The following is a 16,340-nucleotide window of genomic DNA, read 5'->3' as shown; positions in this document are numbered from 1 at the left end:
CACAGAACCAAACAGCTAGATCCACCAACAAGAACCAGAAGAAATGGGCATCAAGCCCAGGGAGATGGCAAAGTTAGAAGACCCAGATAAACACAGCTGGAAGACGTTGTTTATAGAACAGAGGATGAGAGGAAAGGATTTGTGATGTGAATGTGCAGCTCTAGAATGTGTGTATAAGTAATGAGCATAAGATATTCAATGGCGTTGGCTATTATCTTGCACATCAATGTGAGTTTCGAGATAAATCATGGTTTGAAAATATTTCAGACAATCCTACCATCACATATTATTCAGATTAAGGGATCAATTGTCAGGTAGACAACCTGCAACCCAACCCATACCCTTCCTGCCTCTTTAGTGACTCAATTAAACGAATCTCTTTTGCAATGACTGCACTGGGCACATTTTTCTTCCTTGAAGGTGTGGCTTACTAATTGCTTGTAAATCATTGTTTCACCGATCCTTACAAACTGGATATTGACCTTCTCACAAAAAATCCTGCAGTTTTCACCCCCCAATCTGGGGAAGAAGCTTGAAGTTGTTGACCAGTATTTGCTGTGTTGAGTCTTATCCTGGATAAAAGTTTTCTTCTATAATATCTGAATCAGTTTTAATCTCAGTATAATAAAGAGGTTTTCCTTCGTACAGTCAATGATCTGCTCGCCACAAACTGTGGCTAACCACGTTCATCTTCTCATGGACACTTGGCACAACTGACCATATGGTTCTGATACAGCACCTCAGGAAGACCGGGGCTGCCCCTTCTCGCCATCGTTCCATGTCTTTGGGGCAAGATGAAAGAATTTGCTCTCTCACGCTTAAAGTTCAGAAGGGCTGCAAACCTAGTTGTTCATGAGATGATGCCATCCAAATGCATGATGTGTCCTGATGAAGATCAGTTCTGTAGTTTACTATTCAGTAAGACCGATGTTACGTTACTTCCTTATCTGATTGTCATTGAACAGAAAGGAAGACAAAGAGACTGATATGCATGTTTGTGGTCTTCTTTTTCCCTTTAATGTATAGTGTTTCTTCAGCTCTCTTGGATATTTCTCTCTCTTGGATATTTCTGTTTAGAAAATTAGAGTTAAAATTTCCCCCAGACTATTGTCTTGTCTTTTTCAGGAAACGTGAAGTCTGTTTGACCCCTGTCTTCTTCGCTCGTGTGTCAGCTCCTGTGTCAGACGAAGGAGCGCCATCTCACCTGTAGTTAATCAGCAGAAACGAAGATAACCAGAAAAAAACTTTTTTTTCTTATGGCGTATATAAGTAGGGGGTTTATTAGCTTATTTCAGATTAAAAAATCTTTCTTGATCATGGTTAATTTTTCATTCGATTTTCATATTTCTTTTAGGTGATTGAAATGCAAATTGTTATATAGTGTGAACTTTCCCTCTTCAGATAGCTGAAAATGAAATAATGCAAGACAGAGTTCATGACAGTGAAGAAAGACTAACGATGCCTCCACCCATTAATCACACTGAAGCAATGATTGTATTGTCTTTCTTCAGCTATTACCTTGTCACTATTCCTCGCCATTCTTTGTCAATTACCTTGTTTTCTCCTTACTCTTACACCGTCTTTTGTTTCCTGCTTCCCCTGTTGTTATTTTCCAGTCTGGTTCAATCACGTATTACTTTCTTTATCTGCTTCCGTCTTTCAATCTCTTTCTTTTATATTGTATGTTTCAATATCCCTCACTGTCTTCTTCATTTTGCTTACTTCTCTTAATCAAGTTCATCCTTCATCAGTGTCTGTCTTTCCCACTTCCTTCGTCGATGATCAACTTCTATTCCCCTTTCTTTCCCTTCTTTCCCCTTTCCTTTCTTCCTTGATCCAACAGTTTTTTGTCACTTCCATTTCCTCACTCTCGTTTCGTTTAGTCTTTAGATTTCTTTTGTTCCTTACATTTTTTCTTTCTTCCTCAGGCATGTTTATTTCTCTCCTCTTATTGCTCACTTTCTTCTTGTCCACTGACTTGCCTTCTGTTTCTGATTTCCTCAATCACCATATGTTTACTGACCTCCAAACTCTACCCGTTTTACCACTCTAATATCATATCTCTATCTTTCTTGTCTCTCTTATCTCAGTTCTCACATCAGCTATTTCTTGACCACTATTCAAAGTGCTTTCCCTCTACTATCTCCATAAGCAGATCAGTTTCCTCCTTACATATTCCGAGATAATCCAGCCCAGCTGTAGGACCCAAAGGGGGTTGAGGATAGATAATCCATGATTTAACAATCTGCCCTGAACCATTCAATATCTTTAGCCTTTTCCAGTCAAGTGTCTTGCCCCCATTGGGGTACGTGGCCTGAGAGCCGATGGAGTGAGCTGCTGTGAAGGCAGGCTCCAGAGGCTGGGCCACCATCCTGCAACATCCTGCAGCTAAGCTACCCCACCGGCTTCCGATCTGAGTAGAGGGTTCCTCCCTGGTGGCCCCCTGAGTGCCAACAACCTCCTCTGTGGGATTAGTGGGCAACAAACAGCAGTTTTGCTAACCTCACCGTTCCGTCCATGTGCCACACCAAAGATGGTGGCGTGCTGCGGTCTGGTGCTCGTGCGGCAGCCTCTTAGTGGATATCCTTCGGCCGGGGACAGGGCCTAGCATGGACCTTTCCCCGTGTAGCAACATGGGGCTCTGGTGTGGCTCCTCGTGGGGGTCCCGAACAGAGCAGGGGACTCGAGACCCGACGTTCAAAGGACAGGGGAGAGGCGTGGATGTCTGGCTCTCTCCCCCAAGAAAGCCCTGTGCGTCTGGAGTAACAAGAGTATTGGGGCTCTGCGGGAGACATCAGGACTGCCCGCCCCCATTGGATTTCCTTGCCCAACGAGGTAAGGGCCCGGAGAGGATCCTTGGCCCCATCCCCTGCCAACACCAGGTGCCTGTTGGGAGAAGCAGCCAAATAATGAACTTGTAGCCGTGAGGTCTACACCTGCAACTAAGACCCCTATAACACGGCGCCCAGCCAGCAGACTATGCAGTACAACAATGGACCTTTGAGGGCAAAAAAAGGATGCTTGCCTGCGGCAGCAGTGACCTGGAATTCTATGGGAGAGGTCAGGTGAAGTGCCCCTGCCTCCCATTGTGATCCTGGAGACGTGATTGGGGTTTGGAATACCTGTCAAAGAGACACCTTAAGTGTCCATTTCCCCTCTGGAGGCTAGGGGCTCTGCTGGAGGCTGTTATGGGGCTTACGCTGCTGATACATGGGCCCTGAAGCACATGGTGAAATGTACCCTGAGTACTGGAACCCCCCTCCAGGTCCCCCCAGTGCATTGAACCAATGCCTGCAGTTCATGGTGCGCGGTATTAGGCCTGAGGCATAGCCTGCATTGGGAGTGAATCAGATAGTTGATCACTGCTGAGCCATTAGTGGTGGGACGGACATCTAACCACTACTGGTACGCTAGTGTGATGTGGAGGCACTTGCTTTGGGTGCTAAGTTCTAAGAGGGTTTAATTTTCACCTTTTTGCATCCATGGGCCACACCATCAGCGGAAAGGGGGCTGAGGCGAGCACTTGCCCCCCCCCTTCTGGCTCTCACAGTGATATGAAGGGAGACTTTTCAGACCCTAGCAAGCACTCTTCTGCCACACTGGACTTTTGGTGGCTATTAAGGACACTAGGGAGGCTCTTGAGAACAAAATGGACATAGGGGTGGCAGATCTTAGCATCCTAAGAGAAGACCAACATAAGCTGTCCAAGCACTTGAAGACAACCAAGTAAATTGTTGCTGATGTACAACCAGCAGTGGGCATTTTCACAACCCAAATAGCAGAAATAATGGGGAGGATACGCACCCTGAAACACAGGGCGATGGATGCAGAGGACAGAGCGCATTGGAACAATATCCGCAAGTGGGCCTACTGGAGCCTATTGAGGTGCCGGATATGTATGGAGTGACTTCTGGTTGGCCAGTGCCCTACTATGCTGTCCCCATACAATTCTGAATCAACCAGTTAGGCCCTCTTGGCCTGTTGTTATTGTTTTTATCACATGTACTTTCCTCTTTTTCTAGGCCACGTCACCCTGGGGATGCCTCCCTCTCTCCCTGGTCTCCCCGGCGGTACATCCCCTCACTCAAGCGCTCATCTCGACCTGAGACCAGGCACCAACCCACCCATAATCAACAGCATTGTGCTCTCTTCACTTTCTTGTCCCTTACTTACATCAGCCAACTGGTCCACAGGGACTGCCCTTTATTCCCCTCCTATGACTACCACCACATGGATTAAAATCCTTACACTGAATGTGAGAGGGAAAAACTCGCCTAATAAAAGAAAGCGGGTATGGTGGTATCTCCTCCGACAGGATGAGGACATCATCTTTCTGCAGGAGACACACTCTCCTCCAACAGGACACCCCACACATGGCACACCCCCAAATACCCCGTCCATCACTGGGCATCTGCAGCCTCTAAAACAGCTGGAGTTGCGATCTTCTGCAAAGCTTCCTTCTGCACAAAACCCATGAGGGTGGTTAAGGATGGAGAAGGTCGCTTACTCAAACTTGTCCTCCACCGGGGTCACCATCCTCTTTTCCCCCTTTAATGTATATGCTCCTAACCAAGTGCAAGACAGTCTTCCTTAGGTCTGCACTTAGGAAGCAACTATCTGGAGAGGGCGGAGATATAATTCTGGGAGGGGACCTCAACCTGGCATGGTACCAATCTTTGGACCAGAGTGCGACTCAGTTTCAGGGAACCAGTGCCATTGCACCAGTCTTTAAGTGTGAAATTACTGACCTAGGCCTAGTCCTAATCGACGCATGGACACACTGCCATACAGACACCAGGGACTTCTTTTTCTCCCACATCCACCTGTCATACTCATGCAGCGACTATTTCTTTATCACACACATTACTATGCAACCTCGATTCTGCCCTCATCTCTGACATCTCTATTTCTGACCAAGCACACACAGAACTAACCTGGAACAGGAGGATGGGAGAACCTCCTTCCCCCTCCCACGTTGGGGTGTACACCCTCCATTACTGAGAGACCCAGTTGACGTTGAGACAATCTGCACTACAATAACACATTACTTTGACTGTAACGCCCTCCCCAATATCTTGACACATACTCTTCGGTTTGGTTCAAGGCAGCTATAAGGGGGGAAATCAAATGTATCTCCATTGCTCAAATGAGGGAATCCAGGTTACTCCTGTCAGGTCTAACTACAGAGATTAAGGACCTGGAACGCCAGGGCAATGCCGCCCCATCCCAACGCACTAAGCACCATTTGGCCTTTCTTGCGAGCTCAACTGCGATTACATCACACCAGTAAGGCATGATGCAGCCTCCTGGCACTTAAGCAAAGGTACTATGAAGGGGGAGATAAAGTGGGGACTCCGGCAGCAGTGAGCACACATACCAGGGATTAAAACTGCGACCGGAAGCTGGGCCATGTCGGCCATGGCCAAACAACAGGCCTTCTACTACTTCTACCAAGCGGTTTACACAGGCGAGGAAGCCCCACCCGATGCTATTGCTCACTATTTGAATTGATGTCAATGGGATCCCCTAGACACCTCCCATCCTGCCTTGGAGACTCCTATCTCTTTAGAAGAGCTCCAGAGGGCTCTGAAAAACCTCCTCCTGGGTAAAACTTCCGGGCCAGACAGCTTGCCTGTAGCCTTTTACCACAAATTCTTTCCACATCTACAAGACCATCATTTAACCCTCTTTAACTCTTTCACAGCTGCCATAGGATTTAGGCCCCTGATGGCAGAGACCGAAATGTCCTTAATCTGAAGCCGGGCAAAGATCCGTCGCTCTGTGATTCTTACCTTCCTATAGCCCTCCTAAACACTGGGGTGAAACTGTACAGCAAAGTCCTAGTTAATAGGCTAGAACCCTACCTTCTGGGCCTGTCGACCCAGACTTGGTCTGTTTATCCACAACGGGCAGTGTGCGGATACTATCTGCTGCTTGGCCCACCTGGGGGAGAAGGCCCATTATCACAAAGTCCCTGCTTGCCTTCTCTCGATTGATACAGAAAAGGCATTTGATAGAAGCAGCTGGCCCTTTTTAAAAGTTTTTATTCAGAAGATCAGGTTTGGCTCTGTGATTCTTGACAGGATTATGGCCTCCTACACCTCTCCTACCGCAAGAATACGAGATAAAGGAGTCCTGACACAGGCTATCCATCTATGAAGCAGTACTAGATGGGGCTGCCCCCTCTCTCCCCTCCTCTTCGCCCTGGTGGTGGAACCCTTAGCACATGCCATCCGTCGAACGGCAGAGCTCGTGGGGACACCCTTTGGAGTGCACACCCACGTCACCCTATTTGCAGACGACCGCCTTTTGACCTTCAGCCAGCCTGAAAAGTTCATCTAGCGCTAGTCCAACTGCTTTGAACGTTTGAGGTGGTCCCTGGCTTTAAGGTCAACTTGGACAAGTCTCAGGCTCTGAACCTCATCATCCCCCAGGATGACCTACCAGCAATCCAATCACTTACCATTTACGCCTTTTCAGTGGGCTCCCAAATTTATAAAGTACTTGGGCCTCCACCTCACTCCAAATGCAACCTCCTGTACAATGGGCAATTGGCCTGAGTGTTGAAATACTGGCCTGGAAAATCTACACCATGGGGAACCTCTTCAGGTTTCCTGGCTGGGGTGTTTAAACGTGGTCAAGATGTCCCTCGTGCCAAAAATTCTGTAACTCTTCCAATGCCTCCCTACACATATCCCCCAGGACAAAATTCTACAACTGCAGCAAAACATCCACTCCTTTATCTGGTGGGAGGGAAGCACCCTCGGTTCTCAACCAGCACAGTGCTAATGCTCCCTTGGGATCAGGGGGGACTGGGATGCCCCAACCTCCTTGAATATTACTAGGCAGTGCATCTCTGCTTTGTCTCAGTGTGGGTCGTGTGGAAGAGTGATAAACATTGGCTGCCTATGGACCGTGCAGCAGCCTGTCATCCCCTTTGGGACTTGGCATGGCTCCCCAGACAACCAAGGCCCCAAAGAGCTTGCTTACCTTGCCATCCCTATAAACACTGTCCTGGAAATATGGGACAGGATGGCGATAAAGCGAGCCTTACCTCCTTTCCCTTGCCTAACACCCCTCTAGCACGTAACCCAGACTTCCCTCCTGCACTACAGCCTCACTCATTTAGCCACTGGAGAGAGGGTGACTGTTGTACTCTTAGGAACCTCTTTGAGGGAGAATCTTTTCAAACAATGTCGAAGGGAACTCTGCCTCCTTGAACCCACCAGCCACCCACCATCAGCTGCGCCATTGAGCCCTCACTCCATCCAACGCACAGGGAGCCACCTGAAAACTGTCTGCTTTTGAAATCTTGGTGAGGTCGTTTAGTGGATCCCGTGGGCTTAACTCCCACACCTACTAGGTTCTCCAACATTGCCCCCTCTCCACACACACCCCTATTAATCACAATAGCACAATGATATCAGAGGCAAACGCACTGCAAAACAATGGGAGCGCCTCTGGTGCGATAGCCCACGGATCATGAAAAGCATGCCCCAACGGGAAATGGCATATAAGATCATGACATGTTTGTACCTCACTCCCACCCGGCTACGCAGTATTTTTCCCTCATCTTCCCCCTTATGTTGGCACTGCTCAGCGGAGCCTGGAGATTTTCTACATATATGGTGGACGTTCCCAGGTATTGCTACACACTGGGAGGACTTGCTTAGCCATATCAAAGGGTCGATAGAATATCCAACACCTGATTCTTGCGAGACAGTACTTCTTGGTATCCAACCCCAATCCCTACAAACCATGACACACGTGGAATGGCACTTAATATCTCATATGCTGGGTGCAGCCAAGCAACTTCTTACTTTATATTGGAAGCGCCAATCTACTCCTCCCACTGCCGTGTGTGCACACATCTAAGGCAAGTCCTCGCTGTGGAGTTGTTAACCCACAAAATATTTCACACAGAAGGGAAATTTACCAGAATTTGGCAACCTCTGCTACAATACTTTTACCATTTGGAATTCACTTACTTTACCCCGTCACAAATTAAAGCCCTTCAACTCTTTGACTGACCATGACCCCTAGTAGGATACCTATTCATCAATCCCCTTCCCCATCCACCAACTTTCTCCCTCCTATTTCCCAGGGATGTTACACCTCGCTAGAGGAATAACTGTGACTCAGTATGATCTGCCTTTAATGATACGCACATTTCTCCCCATTTGTAGTTCTGTTTTTCTTCCCCCTCGGTTGTTCAGTTGAGGGGGTTGTTTTATTTTTGATTTTGGCCATGCTGGTATTCATGTGATATATGCAAAGTACCTGACCTTCCTGCTCTGACCAGTTTGATTTGTATTTTGCCTCAAAATCGGTGGCAACCATCACTCATCTAATCTACCAGTCAACAGCAGCCTTGCTGAGTTCAAGGCAAGACAGCATTTGTTATTGTTTTTCTTATGTAAAACCTCAATAAAGAGATTCTTTGTTAAAAAAAGGAGATTGTCCTCTTCGTATCTGAATACATACTAGTTATCGGAATTTACAGATGTTATTGAGGTTTTCCACACCGCGGATGGATGATAAGAGAAGTCATCACACTGATATTGAGTTTGGCAGTGTTTTGGGGTGAGATTGAATGTTGTATCAAACAGGGGGTCAGATATGCAGGCTCCTCTACTATCAACAGAACATTAATAAAATATGATTGTGGCTATGTTTGGGAGTAATTGGTTTTGATAACTTAAGGTGTTTTCATGATCTTCCTGAAGAACATTCATTTTTCAAGTTGGTGACCGCAAAGTGCTATAAATACCATGCCTTAATATTATCCCATTCACCTCAGAGAAATAAAAGGCTAAAACAACCCCCCTAATATGAAAACCTTGGCCTGTGGGTGGTACACAATTATCAGCAGCAAGCACTTTTCCTGTAATCCACTAACCTACATACAACTTACGCATCTCCTATCTTCAACTCTGCTCAAACATGTTCACCAGGGTCATGGCTGAGGACCTAAAGAGATTGTGTTTCTCTTTACTGAAATCTATACAAAGAAGGAACCTTATAGTCCCCTAGTGTAGCTCTTTTTCAATGAACCAGTTGACTTCAAAAGATGTGATTGTAGTCCATGCACTCAAGGTATCGCTTGTGTAATCAGTGACCATATGTGTGACAGCATAAAACTAAATTCCTCTTCTTTCAGATGGACTGCGATAACCCCTCTCTCATAGCCTTTGCCTCCAGAATTCTCCATCACCCATTCTGAAGTGGATATCCTCACAGTATGTCAGATGACTAAAGAAAATAGAAGTCACAACAATGGCTATTACTATGAGGAATTATTTGCAATAAGTCTACTCTAGAGGGTTGGTGGGTTGTTTTCATTTGAGGGCAAGAGTACTGGACAAACACAGTGAACAATTACAAACATCTTTGTGGATGTAAACGAGGTCTTTGAAACACATTAATTGCAACAGTGTGGTTTTACTCTTGTCAACAATATTAATCTAATTACAAGGGGCAAATATGGAAGAAATGTCCGCATAAGTAGACAGGTTGTAGGGGAAGAGTTTTCTTCATGTGTAATATTATGTTACTCAAGGAGAAACAAACAACAATAGCACATAAAGTTCACTGGCATATTAATGTGCAAATGTACAGAAAAAGCACACAAAAGTGCGTTAACTTTAATTTCATCAGATGAGGCCCACTTTACACTGTCTTTATGTACCTTTGTATGCACTTTTGTTAGACCTGTCAGCCTTAAAATGGTCTTTCACCAAACATTTTGCCTTACTCCTCCATATTTTTCTGATCTCGTTTTTGTTGACCTTAAGATTCTGTGCACTTTACCATTGCTAACCAGTGCTAAAATGTGTGCGCTCACTCCTTAAAACATGGTAACATTGGTTTCTCCCCAATTGGCACATATAGTTTACTCGTAAACTAAATGCTACCAGTGGGCCTGCAGCACTGATTGTGCCAGACACTTAAGTAGCCCTTTAAACATGTCTCAGGCCTGCCATTGTAGCCTCTGTGTGTAGTTTTCCAGGCCACACCTTCCTTTTTAATATATAGAAATCACCCCTAGCGTAGGCGCTGAACAGCCTAGAGGGCAGGGGGTAATGTATTTAGAAAGTAGGACATGTACTTTTACGTTTTAATAGAGAAAAACTCTTAAATATGTTTTTCATTATTGCAAGGCCTACCTCTCCCATAGGATAACATTTGGGTTACCTTATTACATTTAAAAAAGGATAACTTCCAAATGGGACTAGGAAAATAGTTCATGTTCAGTGCCTTTGGAACTGTGATGAGAAATCATCTTTTATAGTAAAGTCAGATTTTCAATTACAGTTTTGAAAATACCACTTTTAGAAAGTTGGCATTTTCCTGTTTTAGCCATTTAGTGCTTCCAGCCTGTCTCTGGGCTACATGACTGGGTGTAGGTGGCAGTTGGTCTTTGTGTATACCTCCTAGGCAGGCACATAATAGAGACCTTATGTGTGCCTGTATGGGCCATCGCTGGCAGCACAGGAGGGCAGAGTTGGACACAGCCCCATTTACAACTGAATAGGATGTCTCCTGCCTCCACACAAAGGATTGCATACCCCCTGTAGTTAGTCCGGAGCTAGGGCAGGTGAGACAGAAATATGTGCACTTCAGAGGGAATCCTCTGGAAGCTTCTTCCATTTCAAAGAGGGTACCAGGTATAAACACTGGCCCTCAGACACCAACTCTTCAGTATACTTCTGCACCTGTGGAAGACACTGTCAGGAAGAAGGACTGTTATGTTGCTGAAAGGTCTTCCACTCTGCTGGATTGCTGCAATACCGGACTGCTGCTCAGCTGCACTGACCTGTTGCCCTGCTGCCATCATGCCTGGGTGTGATGGACTGGACCTGTAACTTATACCCAAGACAACTAGAGTGACTCCAAGGGCTAGTCTCTTGTAACCAGCACCTTGCCTTTGCAACAGTGAGCCCTATCCTGCCAAGTGATGCCACCCCAGTGCTTGACCCTTAGAAGTGGGCCTGAAGGTGCTCTGCCAGCCCATCTGTGGACCCAGCAGAACTGAAGTATCTCCTCTACAGAGTGGCACAACCTAGAGCAGAACTGACACGCCTTTGCTGCATGGCCTGTCCCATCGCAAAAACTTTGCATCACTGCCGCAGCCTCCTTGGATCCTCCAGTGCGCGACACCCCCCCGATGCAAGCGCTCACATCACAAGTCCCTCGTCAGCAGCATCCTCGATGTGACACAGAACTTTGCATCGGAAGCCCTGTGGCTTCTTCGCAACCAGCTAGTGCACAACACATGACTCTGCATTGCAAGCCCCTTCGCCAACAGCTGCCTTGAGGAAGTAGGACCTTGCGTCGCAGCCTCACAGTTCCCCTGAACTGATGCTGTGCAACATATTTCTGACCTGGACCTCATATCGCCTCAGCTGCATGATGCATCCTCGATGCGGGATCTTGCAATGCTCCGGAACCAGGATTTAAGGTACTCTTGTTCAGTGGGTCTAACTGTACTTTTACGTTTTAATAGAGAAAAACTCTTAAATATGTTTTTCATTATTGCAAGGCCTACCTCTCCCATAGGATAACATTTGGGTTACCTTATTACATTTAAAAAAGGATAACTTCCAAATGGGACTAGGCAAATAGTTCATGTTCAGTGCCTTTGGAACTGTGATGAGAAATCATCTTTTATAGTAAAGTCAGATTTTCAATTACAGTTTTGAAAATACCACTTTTAGAAAGTTGACATTTTCCTGTTTTAGCCATTTAGTGCTTCCAGCCTGTCTCTGGGCTACATGACTGGGTGTAGGTGGCAGTTGGTCTTTGTGTATACCTCCTAGGCAGGCACATAATAGAGACCTTATGTGTGCCTGTATGGGCCATCGCTGGCAGCACAGGAGGGCAGAGTTGGACACAGCCCCATTTACAACTGAATAGGATGTCTCCTGCCTCCACACAAAGGATTGCATACCCCCTGTAGTTAGTCCGGAGCTAGGGCAGGTGAGACAGAAATATGTGCACTTCAGAGGGAATCCTCTGGAAGCTTCTTCCATTTCAAAGAGGGTACCAGGTATAAACACTGGCCCTCAGACACCAACTCTTCAGTATACTTCTGCACCTGTGGAAGACACTGTCAGGAAGAAGGACTGTTATGTTGCTGAAAGGTCTTCCACTCTGCTGGATTGCTGCAATACCGGACTGCTGCTCAGCTGTACTGACCTGTTGCCCTGCTGCCATCATGCCTGGGTGTGATGGACTGGACCTGTAACTTATACCCAAGACAACTAGAGTGACTCCAAGGGCTAGTCTCTTGTAACCAGCACCTTGCCTTTGCAACAGTGAGCCCTATCCTGCCAAGTGATGCCACCCCAGTGCTTGACCCTTAGAAGTGGGCCTGAAGGTGCTCTGCCAGCCCATCTGTGGACCCAGCAGAACTGAAGTATCTCCTCTACAGAGTGGCACAACCTAGAGCAGAACTGACACGCCTTTGCTGCATGGCCTGTCCCATCGCAAAAACTTTGCATCACTGCCGCAGCCTCCTTGGATCCTCCAGTGCGCGACACCCCCCCGATGCAAGCGCTCACATCACAAGTCCCTCGTCAGCAGCATCCTCGATGTGACACAGAACTTTGCATTGGAAGCCCTGTGACTTCTTCGGAACCAGCTAGTGCACAACACATGACTCTGCATTGCAAGCCCCTTCGCCAACAGCTGCCTTGAGGAAGTAGGACCTTGCGTCGCAGCCTCACAGTTCCCCTGAACTGATGCTGTGCAACATATTTCTGACCTGGACCTCATATCGCCTCAGCTGCATGATGCATCCTCGATGCGGGATCTTGCAATGCTCCGGAACCAGGATTTAAGGTACTCTTGTTCAGTGGGTCTAACTGGGTCCCTGTAGCCTGCTGTACTCCATCGCGGTAGGCCTGAACATTTTGCTTTGCCCACTTCAGCATGACCACATATCCACAGATGGCATTTTGGGGTTTTTTATGCTATTTTCACAGAAATCTTTGAACTTGCATATCTCTGGTTCTGAAATGATTGGATTTTGTTGTTTTGGTCTTGTTTTATTTATTAAAAATTACACAATTTTTCTGAATTGTGTGGGATTTTTCTTGTGTGGTGTTTTCACTTTATTGATGTACAAAATGCTTCATAAATGGTTTACACATTTACTCTGAGTTTAGCCTAACTGGTCTATGTCAAGCTACCATAGGGTTGAGCACATGCTAATTTGGGTTTGCTTGTAATTTCACCCTGACAAGGATTGTGGTTGTTGCTTGAATAGGGTTTCAACCCCTCACTCAGTAACCCAATTCTTACAACCTTGCTAAATTATCATGAGATTCTTTGGTGCATAGCCTGCTGTACAACGGCCTCAGCCACATGGAGAATGAACAACCTCTAAAGGAGTTACTACTTCCTCGTGGCATCTGCTGGACAGCTGTGTTCGCCTTCCTTTGCCCACTTTGATAGGTTTTTGGACTTCATGAAACCAATATTGATGTCTGGTAACTCGTAGATTTTGGCAAGGTCCAATAAATCTTTTCGCCTGTGCCCCATACCACCATGACGTCCAAAAGGTATTTTGTTCGAGCCACCTTAAATGAAAGATGTGTCCACAGCACGAGCCAAATTCCAAACCTTAATTAAATGCTGAATATACAGGAAGAGCTATATGAATTGTTTCTTTGTATTTCACCTTTCGATTAAGAATTTCGGCTTGTTGTTGCTTTATGAAAGCTCTGCTTATTCAGAGTTTCAAATACGTCCAATACTACGTGGCTTTGTCACGCATAACTGTAAAAAAAGAGCTCAGTTAACAATTAGCGAGTCATTTGGGCGCCATTATCCTCCAGCAACGCAATGTGGCGACTCAGTTTCTCTTGAATTTTGGCAGACGTTGATGCCTCCGATGATGCAATTTATATAACACGCAGTGCTTTAAATGAACAGGTACTGTTCGGTACTAAGTACCTGCACTTCGTTAGTTTGAAGGGGGAGTACCTGCACTTCTCTGCACTGTTGCCATACATTGCAATGGATGAGTACCGGCACTCTAAATAACGAGTACCTGCACTTCTCTGCACTGTTGCCATACATTGCAATGGATGAGTACCGGCACTCTAAATAACGAGTACATGTACTTCTATATTTCCATGGAAACCACTGATAACATGGAATTATGAAAATCAGGAAAGATTACTAAATTCCCAGTCCTCTCCCCTGCTCACCCCTTTACTTTCATTCCATTTGATTCTCTTGCTATATCTTTCCCTCTTTCCTCTGACTCAGCTCTTCCTGACACCATCCCTTTCCTCTCTCGCCTTCTTTTCTCTACTCTTTCCCTCCTTTCATCCCTCCTTCCATCTGGGCTGCTTTTCGCTGCTCTCCGGCTCCCCTGCCCCGTTCATAGCAAGTGACCCGCTGATTCCGCATTTGCTGCATGCAGACTGCAGCATCGACATTTAAATTTGATCTGTTTCACTCAGCACCGTCTTCTGTCAGTGATGGGAAGCGAAATAAGGCTGCAGGATCCATGAGAGTTTAAATAAACTAGCTTTATTTAAATGACAGAAGTTCTCAAGAAAGGAGAGCTCAGGGGTGTTGGCCTCTACCAGGTTCTTAAATTGATCCAGGGAGACCATGCCATTCCAAAGTGTTTCAGCTTCGAGCTCATCAAAATGTTTTCGTAATTTTTAAAAGAAAATAACAGTATGCTTTTTTATTGCGTCTGTCCCGGACCAATAAATTGACTTAAGAGTACCAGGTATGGCTCTGCATAATTTAAAACAATATTTTATAAATATTGAATCCTTGAGTACTTTTTAAATGTATTTTTTACTGTATTTTTATTGTATTTTATTCACTTGTGCTTTGCTTGCTTTTATGGCTACTTGTAGCCGAATAAAGATGTTTTGACTGACAGAAATAGTGAACCCAATATAGGTAAGTCATTTGGACCAGGTCAACGTCCAGTCTTAACTGGTTTACGGGAAGGAAGTTGGCAGACACGAGACATGTTATAGGACGCTCACCAAGAGCTTAATCTAACGCTCATTGGCCACAGAAGCAAAGTGACCCATAAAGAATTGCAAGGAAGACTTTACCCTCTATTACCGATAAAATGAAATCAGCACTAAAGCCTGTAGATTAAAGTACAACTTCTGTAATAAGTATTGAAGTTTATGATTATTGCACTCTGTTTCGTTTTCGATATACATTAACATTCCTAGGTATTCCTGCTTCCCTCCGCAGTGAGTCGTAAGATGCGGTGTCACTCAATGTAATGCACAACCAGGTGTTTCAAATAGGTAATTGTATGGCTTTCAACAGGATTGGAGAAGTCCCAAAAGCAGAGATTTTTCTTTCAAAGATTGGCACAATAGACCATAGCAAAAGCTGCTGAGGAGTCCAAAGAACAAGTGTAAAGCCTGTTTCTGCTTGCACCCACCTCTAGATCGGCCATGATATTTAGGACAAAGATATTAAGTTATCAAGTGTCTCACAATTCCATCTGAAGCCAAGAAAGCCTGTAAATTCCCTTCTTTGTCTTGCAAAATGTCAATCACTAGTAGATTATCCAGTTCCAAATATTTGTTTTGCATTCTGGGACTGGTAGTCCTGCATTTAGAATGGAATATACTACTAGATCAAGAATAGAGAAGACAAGAACTAAGACACCTGTTCTCACTTGGCATGGATCAGCTTAAGTCCTCTTTGGCATCGTTCTGTGCCCACCAACTGCCCACTCTATGTGGCTTTTCCATTTGCCCCAACTTTTCAATAATGCTCTACCCCCTTAAATGAACACAGCTGTGTGCCCATGAAGTGTACGGAGCCCGATTTGATGTCTCTTTAACTCCAACAATCAGGGCTCCTCCAATGCAAAGGTTGTAGTGTTTCAGTCAGTGCTACCCTGAGGAACATTACACGTGTTCCCCTGGTGTGCTTCACTCTGTGCCTCCCTGATGACCATCATTCTATGCTCTCCTGGTGTGCATGGCCTTGTGGTCCATGACGTATATCACATTGTGTCCCCTGCTACTCATAATCCTCTGCTTTGCTTATATACAGCATTGTGTGTCTCCTGTTGTGCAGGGTTGTGTATGACTGTTGGTTTGTGTATTTTGATGCCTGTATGTTTCCCTCTATGTGAACAAAGGTGATTCTGTGTTGGATGAATCTTGTGAAACTGGATGCCTGTGTGTTGATCTGTGTGCATGATGTATGTGTGTTTTTATCACGTATAGGCCTATGCGCATGCACTAAACAAAACGTAAAATCATTGACACTGTTAATGATTTTTAGGACATGCTAAAGACAGGTTTTGCAGTCTGCCACGGCTTATTTGCCGT

Source organism: Pleurodeles waltl, chromosome 8, assembly GCF_031143425.1.
Source record: "Pleurodeles waltl isolate 20211129_DDA chromosome 8, aPleWal1.hap1.20221129, whole genome shotgun sequence".
In the NCBI taxonomy this organism is placed as follows: domain Eukaryota; kingdom Metazoa; phylum Chordata; class Amphibia; order Caudata; family Salamandridae; genus Pleurodeles; species Pleurodeles waltl.
This window is presented reverse-complemented; position numbering follows the sequence as displayed.